General features: G+C 36.8%; 1 long non-coding RNA gene across 6 annotated transcripts; it reads right to left on the bottom strand.

Annotated features, from left to right (window-relative positions):
* On the bottom strand, positions 1-24,526 carry LOC103094649 (uncharacterized). Of its 6 annotated transcripts, XR_008914864.1 has the most exons (6): positions 24,218-24,526; positions 22,710-22,771; positions 15,062-15,152; positions 12,295-12,407; positions 10,980-11,414; positions 1-9,703 (listed from the first exon to the last, which is right to left on the bottom strand). It is a non-coding gene; the product is annotated as an uncharacterized LOC103094649 (long non-coding RNA). The 6 variants fall into 6 exon arrangements; XR_008914863.1 differs by lacking the exons at positions 22,710-22,771; positions 24,218-24,526 and adding an exon at positions 22,356-22,684; XR_008914862.1 differs by lacking the exons at positions 22,710-22,771; positions 24,218-24,526 and having other exon boundaries at positions 1-6,669; positions 9,560-9,703; positions 15,062-22,318.
* Between the last annotated feature and the right edge of the window lie 2,124 nt (positions 24,527-26,650).

Here is a 26,650-nt window from a genome sequence, read left to right as displayed (position 1 = left end):
TATATTGTATCTTGATGAATGGATTTGTTCAAACAATTAACTGGACAAACATCTGGACAATAGATAAAGACATTGTTCATCCATGAGGTTTGTTTGTGTGTAACTAAGCTAACCTCTTTTGGGATTTTACAGAACTAATCTAGGAGGATGATTGTTCAGGGGCTTGATATAATTAGGGCATCATTCACAAAATGGACATATGACATATGATAGAATATAAACTCCTTGAGGGCAGAGGACTCTTGTCATTTTTATCTTTGTATTCCCAGGATCTTGCTCAGTGTTTTACAGTACAAATAAGTTATGATTTGCTTGGTTGATTGCTTGACCTCACTATAGAGAGGTGATCCTTCTTAAGCTTGGATTCTCTATGCTAGATCTCTGCCATGATAGGAACAAAATACTTTGATAAGGATATGTTGTTTTATGACTCTATAATTTGTGGAAGACAACATATTTTACCTTTGTGAGACAATATTAACATTTGTACAAATGAAAATTTAAAGGAGAAAAATTTAAGGGATATGGAAGTTTAAAAAATTGCAAAACCATCTTCTTAGTCAATGTATATGATTTTGTGTCAAAAGAAAGCAATAGAATGTCTAAGTAAATCATGTTTGAATTCTTTTTTAAACAAAAAAATGTGCAGTAGATCTTTGAGTTGAAGAAGCCAAAAGCTCAGAGACCCAGGTAGAGCTAGAAGGCACAGTGCCCAAATGTGGGATTCTGTCACTTGAGAATTCAACAAACATTTTTCTATTGTGTATCAGGAACATTTGACTATTTGTAAAATAAAAAGATGAAAGCCTCAATGCTGAAGACCAAATTCTCTGAGGAAATGTTAAGAGGAGGAACTGATACCCTACATGGGTAACTGTGTCATTGAAGCTCCAGGTAGAAGGGTAGAAAGGGACAAAAGAATCCACAAGTCATTGCTGAACATGGTCTAAGATTTAGGATCAAATATTCTCTCTTCTATGAATCCTTCCTCAATGTCATCAATCAGTAATAACCCATTAGAAGCTAAATGGCAATTAAAAGAATTCTTCAGCTACCCTTGATCATCTTTCAGCTGCTATCCCCATCCTAACTTCTGCACCAGGGACTGAGAACGGTTTTCTTGTTGGTTTTCTCAATAATCTCTAGATCAGGAAAACCTGTAATCAACACAGTAGAGTGATCTCCCCTAGAAATTTTTGCTAGTCAGTATCACTAAACATTGTGAATACAAAGAAAGGCAAAAACATAGTCCTTGCTCTGAAGGACCTCATTCTAATTTGGGAAGAGGAAATGGAGGAAGAATGACAATAAAAAATAACTAGGTGCATACAAGATCATACAGTGTAAATGCAAAGTTTTCTCGGTGGAAGTTAACGGGTAGGGGATAGGGAATAGGAGGGAGAATAGGAATCTTATCTGTGTTGGAAAATGAATTTTATTGTAGCTTTTAAAATATATGCATCCCTGAAAAATAAATGAAAATGTGTCCTCTCCTGTGTATGCTGTGTGGCTCCTAGATCCATCACTTACTAGTTGTATGGCTCTAGGGAATCATATCACTCCTGTGGCTTTGGTTTTTCCATCTGTCAAAAAGAGACAATGGGACCATGGAGAAACACAGGAGTGGTACATCACACTGCTGGTGAAATTTCACTACTTACCTCAAGGTTGCTTTAAGGATCAAATAAGATATAAATTGTGTGACCTCGCTGTGCGACTATGGGGAAGTTTAGTCTACCTGTAACAGGAGGGTTATAGAATTTGCCCTCCAGGGTGGGTTGTGAGGATCAACTAAGATATTTGTAAAACAGCACAGTGCCTGGCACATAGAGGGTGTTTAATAAATCTTTTCATACTGATAAAATCAATTCCACATAATCAGCCTCAAAGATTTGTCTACATTTTTGAGGGAGCTGGAAATGCAACCTCTTGGGTTAACATTATGTAATTCAGGAACTTTTCTGCAATGATTACAAAAAGTCTAACACTGTTATCTTTAATTTGAAATTTTCAGGTTGAAGGTTTGAGTGTTTTGTTTGAAGGCTAAAATAGTATGTTCAAACTTTAAAAATTATTAAACTACTAAATTCTTTTAGTGGCAACATTGCATAGACAAGCTAGAGGATCTTCCTTGGAGTTTAAGTTTGCCTTCTAGCTTTTTCACTATCTGTTTAACCTCCGAGTGACCCAATCAGTTTCTAAAATAGGTTCCAATTTCCACAGTTGGTAAAGAACATTTCCACACTGGGAGTTTCCAATACATTTCTTGACAAAAACAAATTCCTCTCTATTGAGAAAACCAAATTGATCTTGATTCCATGTTGTAATTAATTCTATTCTTTATCACCAACAACATTTTGTATGACTAAAGTCACATTCCTTTGTCTTTAAGTTCAGAAGTTCAGGAAAAAAAAGTAAAAAGTTCAGTTTTCCTTATGATGACCAGTTTTTCTCTCCAAGTTTAAAAGTTCATCTGTCCCATAAATCACTTTTGCTTGCAGTAAACCTGTTATCTTTATACTATCACAGTTCTTGACTACTCAGTCTTATCTACCACTAGTTGTTTTTGCACACTTAAATATGATATCTATATACCATTAGTTATTCTTGTAGTATGTAGATGGCCTTAATCAGCAATTTCCTAGCAATAGAATTAGGAAGAAGGGCGAGTGCTGGTCCTATATTCCTGATGTCCATCCAATCAAATTGTCCCGAATACCTATGATGCTTTTAACTATGTAAACAATCATTTTCCTCACCTATGATTCTGTCTTCTAATTTTGTAATGCTCCTCCTTTGGTCCAAGGAAATGGCACAACCCTCATTTTGGGTTTTAGTTGAGGAGGCAAAGACCCTATTTATTGGCAAATTCACACTTGGCTAATAAACTGATAGTGCTTCAAGTTTTGTACCTCAGTTTACTTTTATCTTAATCATGACAATATGATACCTATTTCTGACCACTAAGTATGAAACAGTGAAAAGAAAGCTTGATTGGCCATCTGTATATCAAATCTCATTTCAAATTTCTACCTTTCTAATCATGTGCTTCAACTTTATGTGTTATCTTCCCCTATTAAAATATAACAACTTGAGAGAATCAACTGTCTGGCTCACTTTTTTTTTTTGTACCTCTAATGTTTAGCATAATGATTAGTCTATAGTAACCTCTTAATTTTGAATTTTCATGCATTGGTTCATTCAACTCTGGGCTTCAGGGGTCATATTTTGAATTTTATTTTAAAGTGGATTTTATTGATAGCTTTTGTATTTACATTACCTCTGTTTCCCAAAGCATCCTTTTCTTATTCCCTTCTCAGACATAAATTACTTCTATTTTTTTAATTGTGGAAAATTAAGCAAAACTATTGAACATATCAAGGAAATCATATTATACTCAATCTTACACACCCATAGACCCTCATTCCTTAAGATAAACGAGGACAAGTTCCTTCATATAACTTTTGTTTGGGGACAAAATTGATCATGATACTTTCATAGCACTCAGTTCAACTATTTTGTTCTTTTTTCATTTTGATCATTTTAGTGATAGCATATATTTTTTTCCTTGTTCTGCCCATTTCCATTTGAATCGGGGTTTTTTTAAGTCTTTCTATGCTTCTCTATACTCACAATATTGTTTGTTACAGCATAGTAATATTTCACTATATTCTTGTACTAAAACTTGAACTATCCCCTTAATGAGTATGCACTTTGTATCAAGATTTTTGCCAAATAAAAAGTGCTGCTATAACATTTTGGTTACATGAGTTATTTTTTTTTTTAACATTGGGGAAATGATACATCTTGAACCTGTATAAGGGGCCTTCCTATCTCCAGTCCCAGAAATGACAGTTATGGTGAGGGTTTAACATAATGCAAGAGGTGTCAGAAATTATGGGTAATAATGGAATTGAAGGAAATTCTGGACCTCCAAGTTCCTATGAACAGCAAGGAGAGGCAGAAATGCAACCTCTTAGCTTCAGAGATGACAGCAACAGAAGGAAGAATCATTGGACCCAAGAGGTTGCATTGGCTAAAAGACAGCAGCCGGAGTATTAGGAGTTTGGGATCCCCCTTTAGAGGAGAAGGGAAAAACTTAGGCAGCATCTAGTATAGAGAAAGTAAAGGCTCTGGAAAACACCAAAATCCTAAAGAAGCAAGTATATGCCCCTGCAACAGAAAGGGACTGAACCACAATGTAGGGGGACAACTCTAGATCTTGATTGTAGTGACTGCTGAGTTATTTTGGGACACAGCAGATATGATGGGAAGTGAGTTGACTCTTTAACAACCTGAAGGACCAAATTTTTTAGATATCCCAAAGTTCTCAAGGTAGTCATCCATCCTAATCCAGACAATTGCAGAGGTCCCTATGGGAAGTAGGGGCATTGGAGAGAGGAAAGTGGTCACCAGACTCTCCAGTAGTGAGGCACAATTCCATTCGGGGAAACCCTAAACCTGAAATACAGAAATCACAAGACTTGTATTCCTGCTAGATTTACTCCCTCTGTGTTTTTTTTTATCATTTTAATTTGATTACATCTCTTTTTAGAAAACAAATTATATAAATAGCAAAAATTTTTACAGAAATGATAACAAAATAATTAGAAACTCTATATTCATGTTAAGGCTGAACCAACATAGTAAAATTCACAATACTACTTAAAATACTCTATTAAACTTTAGTATTATACCAATAAATTATCAAAGGGAAGTTTTATAAATTAAAAAAAATGTTATTTTAGTGGAAATAAAAGAACTAAGTATGTTCTGATGAGATCTCAGAACTATATTATAAAGCAAGAATTAGCAGAACCATTTTGTACATGATAAAATATAAGATGCTTATTAGAATAATTAGATGGACAATGGATAGAAACAAATATGCATGGTAGTCTAGTTAGATTAAACCAAGAACACAGACTCCTGGAAAATGGATTCTATTTATATGAGCTATTATGAAAACTAGAAAGCTATAAATATGTTAGCATCTTACATTGTATAACACAATAAATTCCTGATGGATAGATGATCAAAAAGTCATCAAAAAAAAAGTACAAAATGCAGGAGTTTTTCTTTCACAAATATAGATGGGGGAAATGAGTGAAACTGGACAGATAGTAGATGGAATTATTAAAAAAAACAAAAATGAAAATATTGATCACAAAAAAAGCTATTGCACAAACAAAATATGTGCAGCTAAAATCAGAAGATCCAAGAAGAGAAAAAAATATATTTTTGCTTTAAATACCCTTTTATATTCTTCTATCCAAAATCCATGGACAATTTTTAGTTCTCTTTATGTTTCATAGGCATCCTCCACTACAAACATGACCAAATGATATGCATATATGCTTTTCAAAAGGAGAAATACAATCAACAGTCACCAGAAAATAGTTTAAAATCAATTTTCACAAAAATACAAATTAAATCCCTAAGGCATGATCTTATTCAATACAAAAATATTCATAACTGCCTAATTTATAAATAATGAAAAATGAAATTCAAACAGTTTGCTACTAAAATCTATTACTTGTACACTCAGATTCTTCTTTGCTTGTGATAACCTGTTCTTTGTTCATCTATTTCTTATAGTAGATACTTCTTTCATGGCCCTAGAGGATGGCTTGATTGATTGTCTGTATTGATGATACTTTATCTTTTTCTCTTTTTCCTAGTAATGTCTTATCTCTACCATGTGATCATGAATACTTGGATGTTTAAAACAGAATTCCTTCATCTCACACTGCAAGTGCTCAATGAGAGCCTCTGGAGTAAGGAACATAGTGGGTAGAAAACCATGGAAATAGATTCTCTGAGCAGTCTATCAGGAATTGTTACCCTACCTTCCCCTTCTTCTGCCTTCTGGTAAGGCCTGGGGTTTAGCTTCTCTTTGAAATAATATTAGGGTTGGCTCCTGGTCAGTGAACTCTTTTTCTGTGTCCTGGCACACAGTGACAGTGCTGCTAGGGAAAGGTCCCTATCATTCCTTTCTTCTTCAATGTCTGCCTGAGGGATCCAAGTTACTTCCAAATAAGCCAGAGCCCAGGCTAGGACTTCAAATTAAGTTTTATAAAAATAAAAAAAAAAACATTGAGTTCTGACAAGGGTGAAGTATGCATAGCTGAGCCATTCGTCTTAGTAATTAGGTTTCCAGTAGTTTAAATAAGGTCAAAAGTTTTCGTAGGGCAGGAGAAAGTCTGTTATTGGGGTTTCAGGGCACTGATGATTTCCCTGGAAAGGCTGAGGTGAAGGCTCCTTGTTAACCTATGGCTTCTGGAAAAACCAATGAAAATCCCATCAACTTACTTCTTCCTCACCAGTTTTTCACCTTTCTCCAGTCTAGAAATGTTAAAGTCAGAAAAGGAAAATTAAGGTATTTGTATCATTCATCATATCACTGTTCTTGAGAGATTAAAATTCTATTCCCAGTTTACATGGCCCTTACATTCCCCTTTCTTCTCTCCAACAGGGTTTTGTATCCAACTGGGAATGGAAAAATCCTTTTTCTGGTAGAATTTCTGCTTCATGTTCTTACTTTGGGCTACTCACATGGATAAATAAGATGGCTGATGTGAAGACACATAAGTAGAAATGAAAGGTAACTGCTACTTAATGGCAGACCAACAACCCTGAGTAGCTTGGTTCAGCTTTCCTCTCTCATTCCTAGACGATGATGTAAACATTACAGAATGGTTATTTTTCTTATAGAAAATGAATTGGAACAAGAGAAATAAATAGTCAATCAATATTCATTATTTGATAAAGTACTACTATGAACTATCCACTGAGGCATGTAAATAGCTTTGTCATTCAGAAATCTCAAATGAAATTCTCTTTTTGTATTTGTGAAAGTGTTTTTTCCCCCAAGTTTAAGCAAACAAAAAAATTCAACTATTTTTAAAAAATTAAAGTGATTAACTTCATTTGCATTCAAATCAAGAACATGCCTTTTTTGTTTCAGATTTATGATTTCATCATTGAGTGTGGAAACTCTCACCACCAAAATGGATCAATAATTGGCATTATTTTAGATTTATTAAAACAGGTTCTTTTACTTGTCTATGCTCACAAAATTAGTATGTGTCTGAGTTAGAACTTAAACATAGATCTTTCAGACTACACAGTCTACTTTCTATAGACTTGGCAATTCTTCTCTTCAAAAGAATATAATAATTCTAGTTTTTCATCAACTCATGCTGTCTTCCTATCCCAATCAGGAATTAGTGAAATGTGACTCAAATTGAAGATTTTGAAGGTTTCTTGAAAGAAGGCTTAATAAAACTTGGTAAAAGACCAGACCCCTCAATAAACCCAGAAAGGAGAGTTAACAAATGTGTTCAAAGAAAATTAAAAGAAGAAAAGTAAAAAAAAATAAAGACTACAAGAGAGTAACCATAAGATTTACAACAGAAAAGTCCTTGCATAGGAAAATAGAAAAAGATAAGGAAAGAGAGAATTCAATACAATCAACAAATATTATAGATTAAAAGATTCTGGTGAGAACTTATTAGAAGGGGAAAAAAATGAATTAACATAAACTACTCCAAGAAAAAGAATTGGGTTTGACAAAACAAATAAAAAACCCTCCAGAAAATCATATTAACACTTTAAAGAAGATAAAAGAACTTCAAGAGTCATCAGTAAAGATGGCTGATATCTAACAAAAGAGTTACCATCATTGACAATAGAACTAGATAACCTCCTACCCACAAAAAAACCCCAGCAGTGTGAGAAGTTGAAAATTTTAATAAAAACATGGAATCAATGAGAAATAAAAATTTTAAGTAGTATAGTATATTTCTGTGTTAGAAGGAAGGTCAGGACAAAAGAGCAATAAAAGACCAAGCAACAAATAAAGTAGAAGGGGTCATAAAAGGCTTGTAAACCAAAATAATGGACTTAAAAGAGAAAAAATATGAGTAATTGGACTCCCCCAAAATGTAAAGAGTCTAATCAATTTTTCAGGAAATTTCATGAGAAAATATTCAGCAAGTATTTAAATAAAAGGACAGGCTACAGCAGACAATCATCTACTGGATTTCAATAGAGAGAAAAGGCCATTTCAACTCACTCAGAAACCTTGTTATCTGACTTGCCATAGAGAGGATTTTATAAGCAGCTAAGAAGTAAAATCAGAAAATTTGTCAAGATTGTCTGATTTAAAAGAAAACAAGACAGTCTGTCCAAAATGAGAAGAAATAAAAACAACCAGAACACGATTTATCAAAAATCAAAGTATGTGGAATGAGAATTTAGTGTTATTCTCAAGTTATTAAGAGTTATTAAAATCAAAAAAGTTCCCATCCTCATCCCCCATCCATTTACAAAAGCCTTATAGCTTTAAGTGTTCTAGGTTGGGTCTCTTTTTTAGTTTGTTTGGGAACTTGCCTGCTGCAGGTATCCCAGACTGATCAAATCTTAAATATCAAATTTTAAGTACCCTTTTTGTCCCAGAAGTCTCTCCTTTTGTATTGGAAGTTTCTTCCAGGAGGTCAAGCCCAATGGCTGGACTGATCCTTACATTAGCCCCGCCCAGACAATCCAGTCCCAAACTCCTCCTCTCTTTGTATCTGTTTCCAACGTCTTTAAAATGTCAATTTGCCCAAATGTACCCACTGCAAAGCTATTTTTAACTTCTTGAAAATGTCAATTTGCTTGAATATATAAAATAAGTCTATTGTATTTTCCTCTAAGTTGGGAGTGTCTCTGTAAACCCAGGAACATTTTGTATCAGGAACATTGTACCAGGCTGAGTCTGTTTCCAGTGCAGTCAAGGCAGAGGTGGCCATCTCTCTTTAAATATAATGGTTAAAGAGAGTGTACTTTGATATTGTCAAGGTCTCCTTGAATTTCCATCTCACACAAAAGGAAATCAAACTGATTTCCTCACAATCCTCTATCCATCTAAATAAGCATATTTGAAGATGGAAAATATACTTCCCAAAACATTCCCAAGCTCCAGTACAAAAAGAGAAAGCCTCTCAGAATACTCTAATATGCAAATCAGACTAATAACAAAAATACAGGTAGACATTTACCCTCAGGGCAGCCCAGACTGTAACCTCTGCTAGGCAAGCTTTAAAAGACAGAATCCCTCACTTGGGCTTCCAGGTATAAGCTATGGCGTGGTTTCCAAAACCATTTGGGGAAGTTATAACTTGCAGTTGTCTTAAGGAAAAGAACTACAAGGACGACTCAATATCGATGTCAGAAGTGCCAAGCTAAGAAGGATAATAAGAAGTAACCATAGGCAATAGCCACAGGCAAGAGCGGGAGGAGTTAAGATAGATAGATGTGGCTAGGAGTTCTCTGTAGATGTTTAGACAGGTATAGCAAGAGCAAAAGGCAAGGGTAGTTCATTGTAAACTGTGGTTGTCTCAAGGTGGTCAGATTTTGATGGAAACATCATTTCCTCCTTTGAAAAGTGACAGCGTTGGACAAGATGACTTGTGAGCTCCTTTCCAGCTCTACATCTATGATCCTGTGAAAATTATTTGTATTTTCCTACATTGAAAATGTCACAAGAAAACATCAATTCAAGAAAATCTTTTACCTGATTAGCAGTTCCTGGGTAGACAAATCATGACTGAAAACTGAATGTCTCGAATGGGCTTTAGGGAGCTGGGGTGAGAAGAATCTCATTGGATAAACTATTGCCATCAAATCAAAAAAATATATATATATGATGTCATGAAATCTAGGAAGATAATTGATAAAGATACAAAATTTTTAAAAAGTACTCAGAAAAAGGAAATACACATTGACACACAAACCCATTAAATATGAAAGCTAATGACAAAAAAAGGGAAAAAACAGAAACATACAAAAAATTTTCAGGAAGAGATAAAAATGAAGATCTCTGAATCTTTTAGCATGCAAATTGGTCCTGTAACAAAAATACAGGTTAATTGCCCTCAGGCTAGCCCAGGCTTGGGACATCTGATAAGCAAATTAACAGGGAATATCAATAAAGCCTGGGTAAGCTTTAAGAGGCTAAATCACTAAAGTGGGATTCAGGGTACCCAAAACATCATTATTATTCCTCTATCTTCTGAAAGTTAATTTACATGATAAAAATCAATTAAAATGCTATCATTTATCACATAAGATCATTTTAAATTACTTTTTTGTGTTTTTGTGTTGGTAGTTGCTATGTTTCAATTGAAAAAATTATATTTGTATTAAAAAAACAAATCCTTGGAAGCACATGCTGCTATTCTAAGTGATATGGACAAAGAAGATGAAAGGCAAAAATCAATAGGGGGAAAGGGTAAAGTCCAGAGTTTGAGGGGCTGTGGGAGCTGCAGCATAGATAGTTAGGGTTTAGGTTTAACAAATTTGTAGAAGAAACCAGCTAGTTCAGGGAATCAGGAAGATTTTGTAATTGTCCTTGGTGCTTTAAGGTGGAAGATAGCAGGGTGGAATTCAATGCAAAAAGCATTTAAAATGCAACACTTGGGGTAGCTGGGTTGCTCAGTGGATTGAGAGCCAGGCCTAGAGATGGGAGGTCCTAGGTTCAAATCCAGCCTCAGATACTTCCCAGCTGTGTCACCCTGGGCAAGTCACTTAACCCCCATTGCCTAGCCTTTACCTCTCTTCTGTCTTGGAACCAATACATAGTATTGACTCTAAGGTGGGAGGTAAAGGTTTTAATTTAAAAAAAAATTAAGCATTTAAGTGCTCAAGGCATTTATATACACCTAGAAGTTTAAAGAGTAGTTAAAAAGGGAGAAGCTTTGAAGTTGGAAAGTCATGAATCAGCCATGGTGCACTAGAAGGTAAGTCTAGAACAGCAAAGAAAAAAAGGAATGCCAGCTCCAGCCATGCCTTCAAACAAATTGGTGCCAGACATCCACCATAGTAGCCCTCGATTATTGTGGCAGCTGAATTTAATCCTCTCTTCCCTCAGTCCCTCCCAGGTGGGAACAAGATTGACTCCTCCCCAGCCCTGACTCCCTTTACCTATCTCTCACCTTGAGGATCTGAAGAGGTCATCATTGTGCTCTGGTGGACATCCTTCTGATCAGAGCTATAACTAGCAGAAACTAGCAAATTCAATTGAGCAGGTAAGGCAAGACACCACACAGTCCCACTCTAGGCCATTCATTAGGCTAGTAGGGCAGGAGAGTGCAGAGAATAGTCCTACTAAGTAGGCAATCACTCAGCTTCATGAGGAAGCATGCACTCCACCCCAGGCTGATGCCCCTGGGCAAAATTCCCATTTGGGGGCTGGTTCTGGCACTGCTTCTGATATGAGGACAAATCTCGGAAGAAAGAAATGAAATAGTCCCCGAAGCTGCTTTTTCTCCGGCATCCTCATTCTAACCTCTACACTAGAGGCTGAGGTCAGTTTCTCCGTGAGGTCCATTTCTCCATCACTCTCCCAGAAATTTCCAGATCAGTAAGATCTACAAACAAGCAAAGTAGTAAAAATCTTCCCCCAGGAATGCTAGAAGCACAAGAGTCATGTGTGAAGGGTCCCAGGTGGCTCCCACAATGGCCAGTTTTGGTTTGATAAGGGAGGCAAAGACATCCAAACTCTAGGGAAGTCCCTGGAAATAATCCCCCCCCCCCCAATCAGACAGGCAATATTTATCCTTTGCTTCCTTTGTGTGTCCCCCAGAGTTCATGATACTCCAGTGAAACATTTATCACAAAAGAAATGTCTATAGTCCTTTGAGCCCAGGAATTCTAGGGCTCTGAAAACAGTTGCAGTCATGAAAGTTAAAATGTGTCCTCCCCTGTGCATCCAGGTCTCAGATGCCATGTTGCTCTCTGCTATTTATTTAACTTACTAGCAGCCCTGGCTCTAGTCCCACTCAATCTCATATTCAAAGGAGATGCCAGGAATCCCCGTCTGGTATCCTTTTTAAATTTTCACATATCTCTCTCCTTGACATTTCACCTACACTGAAATGTCAAAAGCAACTCAGCATCCATTTAGGCAACTATAAAGAAAAGAGAATTCCTGGTACTTTGTAAATCTACATAGAATCAGTCAACACAAGTCTGAGTCCTAGCTCTGCTACTAACTAGCCATATGGCTTTCACTGATCCTTTTACCCCTACTGTAGCCTCAATTTCCTCATCTGTAACATGGATGCTATTTCCTGGGGAAGGGAGAATCAAATGTGGAAACAAATGTATATAGTCACTTGGAAAATGTATTATCTACATAATACATTGTATATAAATATGTGTTATTTTTAATAAAAATCTGAAGCACACCTAGACTCCATTCTTGAGAGGAGACTCAGTTTCTCTCCTCAGGGTTGAAATTCGACAAACCTGTTGTTTTCTTGCTGAAAACTTGTGGGGCTCCATAGCATGCAGTCTCCAAAGTCCAAACTTCCACTTAGGCAATCTAAGATATGTTCAGTGACCTTGCGTAACAGGAATTACTGTAATAATTATAAAATGGAGATTAAATGAACACGATCAGTCTTTAAAGTAGTTGGATACTCAGCTGTCAACCCTAAAAACAATTTAAACCATCCTTCTAATGGACACTCAAGGGGGCAGCTAGGTGGTTCAGTGGATTGAGAGCCAGCCTAGAGGAAAGAAGTCTTGGATTCAAATCTTCCTGTGTGACCCTGGGCAAGTCACTTAATGCCCCACCCTCAACCCTTTGCCTAGCCCTTACTGCTCTTCTGCCTTGGAACCAATGTGCAGTATTGATTCTAAGATGGAAGGTAAGGGTTTAAATAATTACAACTCTTTATGTTACAATGATAAGGGGGTACAAGCTTCCCCTAGACACCCCAAAACCCCAGATTGTGTGCGCCAGAGAGTACATAACAGAGAATGTGTCAGTGGGAAGAGCAATGTTTGCTTTGGTAGTAATAAAAACTGAATGTGAATCCCAATTGATTTAGTCTTTAGCTGTGAGATCTCACACAATTGCTTAACCATTATGGGCTTTAGTTTCTCCACCTGTCACAAGATGGCTATAGGATCTCTGAAGACTCTACCAGCTAAAAACGATCCTATCAATTGATGATTCCTTTTTCATCATCAGAAATATTTGAGGGAATGGCATTAGGGTTCTATAGGCTATTGGTAACACTTTATTTTTATTAATTAGGTCAAGACAGAAACTAGGGCCTGGCTTTCCCTTGATCATCTCTCCTTTGCCCGGGATTTAGAGATGCCATGACACTGATGAAATCAGTGTTATACTGGAGACCTTTGACCACAAAGGCCCTCTCTGATATGCTTCAGTTGTAGTAGTTTGAGTGTGGCCCTCTTTGAATACTTGACTAATTCCATATTTCACAATAGGCAGATGACATCACCTAAATAGTGAAAAAGTTGGGTGGCCAACCAACCCTGTGTAAGGGCTCTAGAAAACTTTTAATATCCTTTCTCCCATATTCTCTGCTATCTCCAAATAATGAAAAGCCACAGAGAGCCTTTAGAGGACCAGTCAAACAATAAAAAGACCACTCCAGAGATTAATCTGTTGCTCATTCCTCATGCAGCTTTCTTTCCCTCTCTTCCCTCCTCTATCTTGCTTTCCAAAGTCTCTTCATTCATTTTTTGTCACCTTGTCTTTACATACCCATCTCTTTTCTCTCAAATAATCTTATCTTTAGAAACTTCTTCCCTCTTCTCCTTATGAATTTTTAATTCTTTCTTATTATTTCCATTTTTCACTCCTCTTTCTTCTTCATTTTCCTCTCTTTCATACCTCCTCCATACCTTGCTTCCCCTTCTAACCCTTTCCCTTTATGACATTAATTTGCCTCATTTCCTGGGGAGGAAGAACGTATAAATTAATGGAAAATCTGGATGGGATAATATTTTCAAACAGAAAGGTTTTTAAAAAATTACTTTCTAAAGTATTCCTAGAACAGATACTGATAAGGGAACAAGAGAAAGAAAGCACTGGATAATTATCTCTATAAGAGAATTTTGTCAGAACTGTAACCAATAAAATAAATTTAATAATTAGTACATTTCTTGTTTAGAGAACAAAGTTTGTTTTTCTTTTCTTCACTTTGCAATAAGTTGTCATTTTATTGTGTTGAGGGTTTTAATTTTCTTAGAATCTCTCGTTTTCATGAAAACAGTTAAAGCCAAATTTTATATATTATATAATGAAGCTGTTTCTGTAGGCTTCACTTAAAATAATTGTGGCTTGTTGGTTGCCAGGCCTGTTTCACCCTAGGGGCCCATATATAACATGTCTCTTAAATAAGGGTTAATAGGGGCCAGATCTTTCAGGAGGCAATGCTAGAAATGATATGCAGCTTATAAAATAAAGGTGGGAGATTCAGCGTCATCATGTACTATCCTAGCCGTATCAACTTGAGCCCTGGAGACATCAAGAACTGGCCAGGTATCATCATGTAGAGGCTAAATGCTCTCCCTTTGGGACACAAGTCCATCAATCTCTGTCCTGGTGTTAAACAAGGCCCAGTCAGTTCAAAACATGATGTGAATAATATGTAACCTAAGTGAGAAAATATGTACCATGGAGTACTCAACACATAGACCATTATCAAGAACCACATATTGGAAATATTAACAAGTAATAACCTATGGAAGTCACAACCAGCCTTGGAGAGGATGTAGTTTGGCTTTTTCCAAAGCAGCTCCCAGTTAGGGTTACCAGAGTTTAAATGAAACTCCATACACTAAGTGGCACAACATCTGCTGAAGGTGGAGTCACCATGGTATTCAATAATAGCTATGATATGCAAAAGATCAGAAATAAAATCAATCGGATGACCGTAAGAGAAGGACTAACAAAAGTTCTAGACATAGAGAGAGTGAAATGAAAACCAAGAAATTGAATGTGTTACTAGGAGAGAAAAAGCAAAGTGATTATTTCCAGAAATGGGGATGAGTTCAGGTCTTTTGGTCACTAAGTAGCTGTGTGATTTGGTTCTGTTTCCTTATTCTCAATGAATAAATATTTGAACTAATGTTATCTAAGATCCATTTCATCTAAAAACCAGTCTTTCTTATTAGGAAGCCTAATGACAATGCATGTACAAATTCACCAAGTGTATGTGAAAGAAGAGATCCACGTAGAACTACAGACATTTACCTTTCAACCACAGCCTCCTCCAAACACACTTTTCTTAACTCCTGGGGCTCTGGAGAAAGCTGCAATCTCAGCTTCTCTTCCTTAGTACAGCCTGGGTCAACCAATTAGAATAGCAAGATGAACAAAAAAGTCAATAAAAGGAGGAAAGAACGATACAGTGATGGAAACCTAGCAACTTCATTCACTATGGGAGTAAACCCCAGAGGGGAAAACTAGGATCTATGAGGATAGGGCATAGAAGGGGAGTGGGGTCACAAAGATGTAGAGTTAATATATAAATCCAGAAAACAAGCATGAGTCAGAGAATCTACTCCATGGCAGACACCATGCTAGGTAATAGTGATAACAAAGTAAAAAAAAACAAACTTTACCCTCAAGGAGCTTCCATTCTCTAGAATATGAAGCTTTAACACCACACACACACACTTTACGGGGTACCAGCATATACATATTAAAAACTTATTCAAATACAAGGTGAAGGGGAATGCTGAGAGCTAGTGGCAGAATTTCATAAAGGCCTCATGTAAATGTGCTAAAGGTTAATAGATTAAGAGTTTTAAAAAGCAATTTTAGGGAAAAATATTGCCAAGGTCTTGAACCAGGAAAGCTGGAGAAAATGCTGTAAGGATCATCATGATTCCAGAGGGACAAAAGAGGACATCAATACAAGATATCCTCAGAAATCAGACACTGCATCCCTGAGACTCTGAGTGAGCCTTTGGATATAACAAGACAGACTCTGAGGATTTGGTCATCCATCCCTTTCTGTCTTCCCCATGCACTGATATTTGATTTATTTGATTTTGATCGTAAAACCCTTGTGCCAAAAAAAAAAGGCAATGTTCCCTAATGGCTCCTTGTCACTGCATCTATCAATCATTTTAAATATAGTAAGAAACATCCAACTATAGCTGGACCCTCCATGAAATGTATAATATCTTTTAACTTTTATGTAAACTGGTGAGATAATCCTGAAATGCATAGATATATGGAATGATTCACTGGGATGACTAATGTCTCCCTACGAATCTGAGGGGAGATTGTGGAAAATTTAATGCTAATGCTACCTACGCTAACCTACATCTCCATTTTCTTTCTTTGTTTCTTTCTTTGTTTCTTTGTTTCTTTTTTTTTGGCAACCCAACTTTTGGATTTGAAAGCAAAAGATCTTACTTCTGAGCCTCTGAACCATCTCTCTCTGAGGCACTAGGTAGAGACTTCCTTACAATGCTTGGAGACACTGTACCTGTGCTGAGCAGCCATTCTAAGGACCATTTGATGACTCTTGGCATCTGGAAAACCCACCTCTTATCTGGACTAAGGTCAGAGTCCTCCAAATCAGAGGGGTTTGGGAAAGGGGCATCACAAGGAGTGTAAATTGGGAGCAGGGGAAGGAATGATTTTTTCTTGCTGTGGAATTGAGGACAGAGAAAGTGGCTGAGAGCACTGAGGCACCTGTAGTGTGATTATGAAACTGGTTCAGGAGCTGGCAGCTAGGAGAGTGCCAACACAGGTGGTCTGGCTCAGGGATGGCTAAGGGAGGACCAGCACACCCAAGGTCTGACTTGAAGCTGGCATAACCAGCTCTGGGAGGAGGCAGTTAAGGGCTACACTACCACATGGTTAGTTTCTTTTCTTTCTCTGATCTACTTTTTCATCATTTAATAAATAATTATAAATTAAGATACAGTCTCTAGGGAATTTTAATCATAGCAGCCTCCTATAGAAGGTGTAGTGTTTGAGTTGAACTTTGAAGGAAACTAGTGATTTTGAAAAGTGGAACAGTAATGAGTACATTACAGATACAGGTTATAATCTTTGAAAAGGTAGAGACTGGAGATGGAATATCATGTGTGAATGAAAAAGTAAAAAGGAAAGTTTGGTTTTCAGGTAGTCTTGGGGGAGGGGGAAGAAGAGAAGGGCATAATACAAAATAAAATTGGAAATATAGATTGAAGCCAGGTTGTAAAAGACTTCAAACGCAAGTTGGTGTCACTCTATTATACAACTCCAGGTTGGAAGACCACTTCAAGATTGTGGAGGAGAAATTTCTGGTTGGATATGTTAGATAATGTAATCACTAACGTAACTTCTAAGTAGGAGACTCTATATGCCTAGCGCATCCTTCTGGGTGTCCAGGTGATACAACCAGGAAGTGATAATGGCAAACATTAACAACCAACTCCAGAATTTCACTTGACTAATAATAACAGTTAGGAAAGAGGAAGATCCTGCAATTGCCCAGAGAACAGAGATGAGAGAGAAACCCTCACTATTAAAAACACAAATGTGAGGCCAATCAGTGGGGCTTATTTCTTGGGTAACCTTAATCTAAAAGAAGAAATGTGGTGGTGAAAAATAAGCCTTATACACTGCATCTCCACCAAATTGACTTTCTAAAAGAATATGCATAAGTGTGTGCATGCATGTGTATATGGATATAACACATATATACACATATACTTATATAATAGGGTCTATATATGTGTCAATATGTTGTTCAATCATTTCACTCATGTCTAACTCTTCAAGATTTCATTTGGGGTTTTCTTGGCAAAGAAATTGGAGTAGTTTGCTGTGTCCTTCTCCAGCTCATTTGACAGATGAGGAACTGAAGCAAACAGCAGAGCCAGCTTTTACCCTTCCTCCTCTTTTATTCCCTTCCTCCCCCCACCCACCAAGGTGTGCTTATTCTTTCACACTATCTCTTGCATCCATCCCTTTCTATTCTAATTCTCAAACTTCAGGAGGGCCTTACACCACACTAATTCCAAGACATCATCATCATCATCTTTACTATGCCTTTCATAGTATTTCATTGTGTCTAAGTCATTTAGGTTTCACTGCTTTGGTAACTTCAAATATATTATGTTTGGTGCTCTAAATAGCCCTCTTAAACAGGATGGTTCTTATTCTCATTCAACAGATGATAAAACTAGGCTAAGAGAAAATGATCTTCAAAGATCACCAGGAAAGTGAATAGGAACTAGTACCCTAATGTTCTTCTGCTTTGTCTTTAAATAGTTTGCATTATAATTTCCTGCCCCTTTGGTGATTCTTTCATTTCTTGTTCAGCTTGTACAAAGATGTTATCTCTCACCAAGATGTTTGAAGTAACAATCTGGCAATATTAAATTTGCTAAATACTTTCTTCCTCTTTTGAGTGGGCAGATCTCTACCTAACCTTAATCCTCTAAACACCATGATGCAGGAATTGATCTTTCTAGAACCTGATTTCATCCAGTATCAAAACAGGATTGAAAGAAACTTGGCTCAGCAAAACTACATAAAGTAGGTATATAGTTCTCAAGCCAAAACTTGGAAGAATAAAATCAGTAATATCATAAGCAAATCTCTCTCCTCCATCCACACAGTTAATTCTTTGTGTACCAATGATCCAAAATCTATGTGAAGAGATGCAAGCATCATTGTAAAGTCAGAATGACCTGGAAATTGGAATATAAGAACAATAGGAACATATGGAAGAGAGGGGAGAGGATGGGAAGAATATATTTCAAAAGGACAGGAAAGTTGTATATTTAACAACATTTGAATATCTAAATGGACTAAAAAATTCTTTCCTGGGTGTTTCCTTTGCTTATAGAACTTTTTTTCTTAAGCCCTTTGATTTGGGGTGCCTTTCCTAGGGAAATCTAACAGTACTAACTTAAAAGCTGATCCTGCCTCTGGCACATGGAAGCCTGTAACTGTGGTGACAGACTCCAGATCAATAGGATTATAATGAGTGGAATTGCCCAGTCCTCCTGTGTCCTCTTAAGGGATCACTGTTTTAGTCTTCTGCTTCTCACTCATGTCATTATTTATGGAGGCAAAATGTCTCTCTAATTCAGTGATTCTTAACACTATTCTTTCTGTACTCCTCTCCCTGTCTTCCCTTTAGAAGGTTGCTTTATTATTATTATTTATTCTGGATTTTCTTTGCCTTTTCTGCTTTTGCCATTCTATTCTGATCCTTTTTTTTCTTTTACAACCTCGATCTTCCAATTGAAATGTAGATGAAGGGGGCTGCAAGAATTGATAGTTTTAGTTGGAATTGGATAAGTAGAATGAAGTAGATCCCATACTTTTTATGGTAACTTCAGCTTAGAAATCAAAGAAAACCGTGACCAAAAGTATTAGTGTTCTTCAGATTTGCTGAGGCCCAGAATTGTCCTTTGAAAGGTATAAGAAGCAAAGCTTTTCTTTCCTAGGATGCTCTCAAACCTTTCTCTCCCCACCCACCAAGTGCCTTGCATATGAATATTCTTGGAGAAATAAAGGGAGCAATTTAGCACCTTGGGCATATCAAAAAGACAATGCTGGGTATTTTTCTATTAAGGCTTCCTGAAGACTATAAATTCTATAAAATCCAGAGTAGAGGCTGACATCATTTGAGGTGTGAGAGCTGTATTATGGCAGTAGTTTCTACTTTATCCTACCTTTGGAGGCCCTTGTCTCTAATACTCCTATGGCCAAAAGGAAGAGGCAGACCTCTGGGTGACTATACAAAAAGGGTTGCTAACCATGTCTTCCAATAACTGAAAGACCTGCTGAATGCTTGAATTATCTGGTATGCCTATAATAAATCTCCCTTACCCTATAACAAGTGGTCACTTCCATCTATAGAAACCTCAAAGTTACTAACCTTTGTGCATAGGTTGGGGGGAAGTGAGTAAGTGGGAAATGTAAGTAGGACCTAAGAAATAGGAACTAGGAAATTTTGGGGCCAGAGGGTGAGGGAACTGCAATTATTTTACTGGCTTTATTGCTCCTCCTGTATTCTAGGCTGTTTGTCCCCAGTGTCTGGGGTGGGAACTTCTGAAAGACTGTCTAATTTTCATGTCTACAAACCCAGGGAATCTCGGGTCTTGTTTTATGCTCTAGGCCTCAGGGATTTGGAAAGAAATCTGAATTATGAAAGAGCTGAGTACTGGACTTAAAATTAACTTTCCAAAAAAGTAGAATACTGAGATTCTATCAACTGTCATCTAGAAGAAGTGGGTCCCAGTGCCTATTTTAGGCACAGATGACATTGTTTTAGAAAAAAATATTGATATAAAATCTAGGGAAGAGAAAAGGTAGCAGCTTAATGGTCATGGTGACAGATTGGTCATTGTAATTTGGAGGACTTCCATTCCCAAGGACCCAGCAGGAAAAAAAAAGTACAAGGCCATACTAAAAGGAACTAGAAGCCAGAATATAAAATTGAAAAATGACTAAAAAGGCTTAAAAGAATTTGAGGGATTGGAAATGGAGGATATGAACAGAATGGAACACAGCCAAATCCTCTATATGGGATCCACAGCTTAGGTACATATTCTTTAGATTCTTTGAAGACAGGTACCTCCTTAGAAGGAGAAAAAAGTCTATCTTGGTAGGGCCCTTTCTAATTCCCTTTTTCTACATCATGTCTGTTTTTCCATTCTTTTTTCCTTCCACATCATTCTTTTTTTTTCCAAGAAAATTTCATTTAACAGCCCTTATCTAAGTCTTACTTCCAAAATTTTATCTTACATAGTTCAAAAATTTGTGATTTCTACATTATAGACACCTCCTTCCACTAAAACAGATTCCAAGTTTGTCTTGACTTTTTTCAGTATCTTGGTTAGCTTTGTTTTATTAGATGAGAAACCTGAGACCTTAGAAGGCTATGCAACATGTGAAGGATAGCCCATCCTGAGTCCAAATTTATTGTTTTGACTACAAATCAAGAGATCTAATGTTCTACATAGTCCAATATTTCCTTAGGTGATCTCTTCAAGGTGCATAATCTTTCCCATTAAAACTGAATGAAAAACCCCTTCAGGCCTTTGTAGAAAATCTTCCTTAGTTGTATTTGACAGAAAAGTCCATCACCTGGTTGGTTAATTCCTATGATAATACCCGTTATTGGACTTTTATGAGATTCAGCTTTCTTGATTTTAAAATTGAGGAGGAATAGAAGAAAGCATCTGCAATGCTCTTTCCAGGGCTATTATTCTATAATGTCTTCATTACTAACTCTTCCTTGAAGTAGGATGGGAGGAAAGGAAGGGTTTTAGGGGCAGTGGCATATGACATGAGAGGAGAGAGAAATAATTGAAAGAGGCAGAGACAATTGGTACTGAATGGCATTAAAGCTGGATGAGGAAGATGTATAAGGATAATCTAGGGCAGGGTTAGGAAGAAAGAACCTGTGAGAAAGGCTTTACTGTCTTTGCTGGTGGGGTTCCCCACGTCCTCCATCTCCATTATCTTCAGCAGCAACTCTCAAAAGACCAATTCTAAACTGTAGGGTTACAGATAAGAGGTAGAAATGCAGGTCTTATATGAAGCCTTTGACCTTTGGCTGAATTCAGTATGGGAAAGATATCTGAATATAGAATGTTCTAAAGGGTTGAAAACCACTGTTTAAAAGTAGAATTCTCAGTTTTCTACCAACTGTCACCCTGAGGGGACAGTTGTGCCTCTGAGTTCCAAGGTGTGACCTAACCATTTAAGGAATGAGAGCATCCCTGGAAAAAATCTTTTACATGCAAAACAGAAAAATGGATTGAATGAACTTTCAAGTGGATGTATGGGGAGAGTGATAGGGATGGTGTTAATTAGGGTCTTTCCCATTTAGGAATTTCCTATTTTTCTTGAAAAATGTGATGTACCATGTTATAAGAAGAGATTTATAAGCAAACATTTCTATTTTCCCTTCCTGTTCTACAGGAAAAAAGTACTTGATTGTGCATTATTTGGATGATAGTTCAGTAATGTGATAAAAGAACAAGATTTATGCATTCATTACTTATTCTGCCACTTTCATTCATTGGTATCAAATTCCACATCAAGCATTCTGATCAGTCCTGATAAGATGTTCATTTTCTTTTTGTCCAGACCTGTGATTTCATTTATGTTGAAAGTCACTAGTGAGGATATTCCCTCTAGCAAAGTATACTGGAATCAATTCTGCAGTTTGTAATTTTATAAAGTTGCTTCAGGCAACAAGAGATTAATTTACTAAGCTCAGGGCAGACATTTGAAATATTCCAGAAAGGGGCATTGAACCCTGGAATTCTGACTCTAAGTCCTTTATCTACTATACTAGTCTACCTCCCAGTATCATCTTAAATAAAGCATACACATATTCCCAATCAGGAGTTATAGATCTGAAAGGGATAAAGATTAGAAAAGATTTTCCTATTTATCTTCCCTGTTGGTTTAAAAGCCAGTTGTTAATAATATAGTATGAGAGTAGGATAAGGGTAGGGAACAAGTATCTATGTACATGCTATGTACTAGGAATTGCCCAAAGTAAACACTTTACCAATAATATCTCCATTGCTTCTCACAATGACCTTGAGAAGTAGGTGCTATTATGATTCCCATTTTGTAGCTGAGGAAAATGAAGCAAATAGAGATTAAGTGACTTGTCAAGGTTCACTGAGTTAGTAAATGTCTGAGGCTGGCCTGGAATTCAATTCTTCCTGACTCTATCCCTATCAAGGTAAGTAGTTTGAGAAGTTTGGAATCTGGTACACTGCCAGATCTGGAGTACTAGAAGTAGAACTTCTGCTACTGTTAAAGGAATTCCTAAGGCAACATGGTTACCTAATTTGCCTTCTCTCATACTTTGAGTCAGATAATGAGTGATCAAATGGGAAGGGAAATGTAAACTTACTGAAATTTTATTTAGTTGCTCAGAGGTCTTATGACTAGAGGAGTCTCTGGCCCAGCATGGACCTGAAAGGAAAATTGTTTTATTTCTTTTATATTATTATGAACAGAATGATTACATATAATTCTTTAAATCAATAATTGCAGTTATAAGTTTCAGAAAGAGTAAAGTTAGTAAAGAAAAAAATTAGTAAACTGTGTTTGTCAATTATAATAAAAAGAATATTAACTATAGTATAAGAGAGGATATAGTTCAGCATATTAGATTATAACAAGTAAATATGTTGAGCCGCTGTTGGAGGAATTCAAACTTCATATCTGTGTAGTTATCTAGGGAAGGTGACATTCATGCAGAAGGAGCTGGGTTCATTGAGAGTGGAGAGTGTACAGCTGACCTATTAAGATAGTAGGAAAACAACCTTGTTTTCTTCAGGTGTTTGATCCTTTAAAGACTGATGCCACTATAGCCTCCCCAGAAAATTGTGGCCGAGAAAGATTACTCTGACCTAAATAGGATAGTTAACTTTGAGAACTTCATAGCAAATGATTCACACAAGCACTAGTGCATGTTTTTTTTAACATCCTCTGTACATGCAGATGAGTTAATGACTTATGCTAATTAGCTATCAAAAAGTTATAAAACATACTGTTGAACATCTATATGGGGTCTTATCACAAACTGGGTGTGGTAAGATCTCCAGCTTTAATTTTCCACAATTAAAATTTGGATCTTCAGCTCAAAATGACAGGCTCAGAGATTTCTTTATTTCTAATAAACCCATAACACTCACATTCTCCAATGTTAACATTGGCTATCTCCTCATTTTCTAGTCAACAGAGCTCATAGAAGGAGGGAGGTATCTTCCTTAACATTAAGTTTCCTTTTGTGTCCAAGAAACTCCATATCACCTCAAGTCAGAAAGTGAAATCGGGGGAAGAAAAATGGGTAAAACATTTACATTGCATTTATAGTAAGTTAGTTTAGAGGGTAGCTACATAAGTTTTGTTGCTCTCTAACCTTTCTCAAATCCAAATGGAAAGTCCAAAACAGCTTCCTGTATCCTTTATCTAGATAATGTATAATAATACCCATGTCATGGGACCTATCATGACTTGAGCAAATGGGAATATGTTATTACGTGAAAATACAGGCATAACCTAGATCAGACTATTCACTGCCTAGGATAGAAGGGAGGAAGAAAATATGAATTCTAAAATGTCAGAAAACAATTGTCAAAAAGAGTTTCTATATGTAAATGAAAAAATAAAAAAATTGGAAAATAAAACCCCCAAAAAACAAATTCCAAAAAAAGTTTTCAGTTAAGTTATAGGGATACTGAGACATAACTGGCATAAAACCTCCTTTACTTTGCCTCTCTCACCCTTCTGCACATTAACAGGGATTTAACTGGGTGATGGCAATAGGAAGTAATGAGAGTGATTGGAGGAATCTTACAATAGAAGAAGCAAGCTTCCCCTCTCTCAAACCCCTCCAAGTCCTGCAAGACCTACCTTCTGAGGCTACTCCAACTGCTCGAGGATGAGCTAAATGCATCCAAAAGAGATCAGAGTTCCCTGAGAGTAGCAACAAAACCGATTCTGAGTTCCACTACTCTTATTCCAAGTGGATCCCTGTTGCCATGAGTCCTATATCCAGAGTTCCAGCGTCTTGATGTTGGCATTTGCCAATTGGTATAACTGGAAGTGCAAGTTAAATATCTTATGGGTGCAATATTTGCAACAAAAAAAGGTGTTATACTTCTTTGCTTACTCAAAAGTCAATAGTAACATGGAACTAAATAAAGCCAAAGTGCACAATTCATAAAAAATAATGAATCCTATATCAGGACACTTTTGTGTCCTAGAAGAACTCTGGGCTCACAATATTACTTGGTAAGTTTTATCTATGTTTATTAAACATTATTCTTTATTATATATTATTTACTTGTATAGGTTATGCTAGAAGTAGATGCAGAGTGAACAAATGAGTCATAACTTTTTGCTTCTACACTATTATGCCTACATCACATATTTAGAGCTCCCAGAAATCTAGCCAACCCAAGAAAGGAGGCAGGGGTTCACCAGTCAGTCAATAACTAGTAAGTGCCAACTATGTGCTAAGTGCTGGGGATACAAAAAGAGGCAAAAGATAGTTCCTGTCCTCAAGGAGATTACAATCTAAAGGTAGTGACAACAACAAACAAACAAATATATACTCTCAAGCTCTATTAAAGATAAATAGAAAGTAAATAAGAAAAACTCTAGAATTAAGAGGGGTTGAGAAAGACTTTCTGTAGAAAATGGGAATTTAGTTAGAACTTAAAGGAATCCAGAGAAGTCAGTAGGTAGAGATGAGGAAGGTATAAGGGACAGAGAAAATCAGACAGCATATCTTACTCATGGAAAAGCCAGCAGGTCAGTGTCACTGAATTGTAGAGTAAGGTATAAGACTGGAAAAGTAGGAGAATGGGAGTGGGTTATAAAGGGCTTTGAATACTGACGTGAAGATTTTGTATTTGATCCTGGAGGTAACAGGGAGCTCTTAAGTGAATATGTAGGGCATGACATGGTTGGAGTTCGACTTTTTAAAAAATCATTTTGGTTGGAGAGTGGAGGATAGACTGAAGACAGGCAGATTCTCACAGCAGGCTATTGTAATTATCCAGGTGTGAGGGGATAAAAGCCTACACCAGAGGGGTGGTAAGGTCAGAGGATTCATTAGGTGAATGTGGCAGGTTTTGTGACAACAGCTTGGCTATAGGGAGTCAAGAGAGGTGGCAGGAGATAATAAGGAATCTAAGTTTTAAGTCTACAAACTAAGAGGACGGTGTTATCCTTTACAGTAATTGGGAAGGTAGGGCGTAGGGTAGGTTTAGGGAGAAAGTTAATGAATCAATTTTAGACAAGTGGAGTTTCAGATGTCCACTAGATATCCAGTTTGAGACATCTGAAAGGTAGCTGAAGATTTGACGGTGAAGGTCAATACCAGAGGTTAGAGCAGAATAGGTAGATTTGGGAATTGTCAGCATAGAGCTCCATGGAAACTTATGAGATCAGCAAGTGAAGTATTATAGAGGGTGCGAAGAGGATCCAGCACAGAACCCTGAGAGACACATAGAGGTTTCACCAGATCATGGGAGATTCAAAGCTTAATTCCAACTGAGTAAATCCACAAATTCACACATCCCTAGATAATGGATCAGCAGTGCCCTTGATTTTGATTCTCATTTGTGCAAATAGCTCTGTGGTCCTGGATTCTTTAACCATTATGAACTTCAGTTTTTTCAACCACAGCATAAAAGGATTTGGGACTATTGACAATCTAGTCCAACAACCAGAGTCCATGAATCCTCCATATCCAAAAATCCATTATTTTCAGCAGGAAATTGTTGAGGATGACATCAGGTCCATTCCGGAGAACCGAAGTATTTTTTAGCTTGACTGGATGAAATAGAAAAAAGATTCTAAAATGTTTCCAGGTGATGCTTCTCCCTGGGGGATCTTCATTTCTCCCATGCTGAAGTGGAAAAATTAACTATGTTGGTAAATTTGGATTTGCCTTGGATACTATGGAACCTATCTTATATCACTGCAGAGATTATAAACCTTACACAGGCAAAGTCATAGAAAATGAAAAGTGTATGAAAAGATTAAATGTGGGTGGCCCTTAACAGGCAGTGGAGAGTGTGAGGACTACGTTACACCACAAATGAATTGCGTCACCTTATTATCACAAGAGAAGCCATTGTAAAAGATATAATCTGAAAGATATATGACAGAGTGAAAGAGGGAAGGAACAAGCACTTAAGTACCTACCCTGTGCCAGGCAGTATGCTAGATTCTGTAGTAAAATTTCATATGATCCTCACAACAACAATGGGAAATAGGTACTATTATGATACCCATTTTACAGCTCAGAAAACTTGGACAGATAGAGATTAATCT

The sequence above is a fragment of the Monodelphis domestica genome, chromosome 1 (assembly GCF_027887165.1).
Source record: "Monodelphis domestica isolate mMonDom1 chromosome 1, mMonDom1.pri, whole genome shotgun sequence".
Classification (NCBI taxonomy): domain Eukaryota; kingdom Metazoa; phylum Chordata; class Mammalia; order Didelphimorphia; family Didelphidae; genus Monodelphis; species Monodelphis domestica.
The sequence above is the reverse complement of the archived record's forward strand: the minus strand, read 5'-3'. Positions and strand labels throughout refer to the sequence as shown.